Source organism: Macrotis lagotis, chromosome X (assembly GCF_037893015.1).
Source record: "Macrotis lagotis isolate mMagLag1 chromosome X, bilby.v1.9.chrom.fasta, whole genome shotgun sequence".
Taxonomy (NCBI): Eukaryota; Metazoa; Chordata; class Mammalia; order Peramelemorphia; family Peramelidae; genus Macrotis; species Macrotis lagotis.
The window spans coordinates 133,403,933-133,404,899 of record NC_133666.1 but is presented as its reverse complement, the minus strand read 5'-3'; the positions used below and the strand labels follow the sequence as shown (position 1 = coordinate 133,404,899).

The 967-nt window shown below is 33.7% G+C and overlaps 1 protein-coding gene across 6 annotated transcripts in view; it reads left to right on the top strand.

Moving 5' to 3' along the window:
• Window positions 1-967, top strand: part of CHLSN (cholesin) — a 382,075-nt gene that overhangs the window by 136,487 nt on the left and 244,621 nt on the right. The window lies entirely within an intron of this gene.

Genomic DNA, 967 nt, shown 5'->3' with positions numbered 1-967 from the left:
GTATGATTCTGCCAAGTATCAAATCATGTACCTCTTGAATATGTAGTGAGTGATCTCTCTTACTGTCTCATGGAAAGGGAAAACCATGGTTGTCTTGATTTCTCAACAATGGAGTTTTTCAGTATTGTTCACAAAACAACTGCTTATTTGTTTTTTTAACCTACATCTCACTTTTCACTATTTCCAAGTTATAGTGGTGTCTCTAATGCACAGAAGCTATAGTAGCTTGAGAGAAGTACAGTAAGTGCTGGCCATTCCAGATTCCTAGCTGTCTTCTTCCCCAGTCATATTTCTATAAAGTCTCCTCTAATTCATTTCAGGACTGATTTTGTAGATTTCTATGACTTGATTCTCTTATTAGATGAGAGGTGTTGGGCTAAATATACAGAATGAGGTACATATTTTGAATGAGTCCAATATAGGAATTTGTTTGGTTTGACTATGCATATTTCTTACAAGGTTATATTTTTTTCCTTTTGGGGGGGGCATAAGGATAGGGCAGTGTGGTAGAGGAGAGGTAAAATAAATGTTTATTAACTGAAAAAGATTTAAAAATAATTAGGCAACTGTATGCTTCTATGTCTCTTTGATCCCAGGTTACTGTATATACTAAAAAGTGGATTTTGAGACTGACCAATAGATTTCCTGACTTATGTTTTGCGAAAGAAGAGTTGGTTTGTTTAAGCCAAGGAAGGGAAAGAGGACAGGTCATAATATTATGACCTGTCCTCTTTCCCTTCCTTGGGTTAAACATACTGTCTATCAAATTTGCTCTAAAATTCAACAATATTATACGGTTTGGGAGGTTGCTAGAGTAATATAAACAGTAAACAATAATTTCACTTGTATAACACTTTCTTCTTTTTGAAAGCATCTTCATAAACATTATCTCTACAAAGGAATTCATAGTATTCCTTTAATCAGTCAGTTTCTCCATGTATTTAATAATATATAATATAATCCAGTA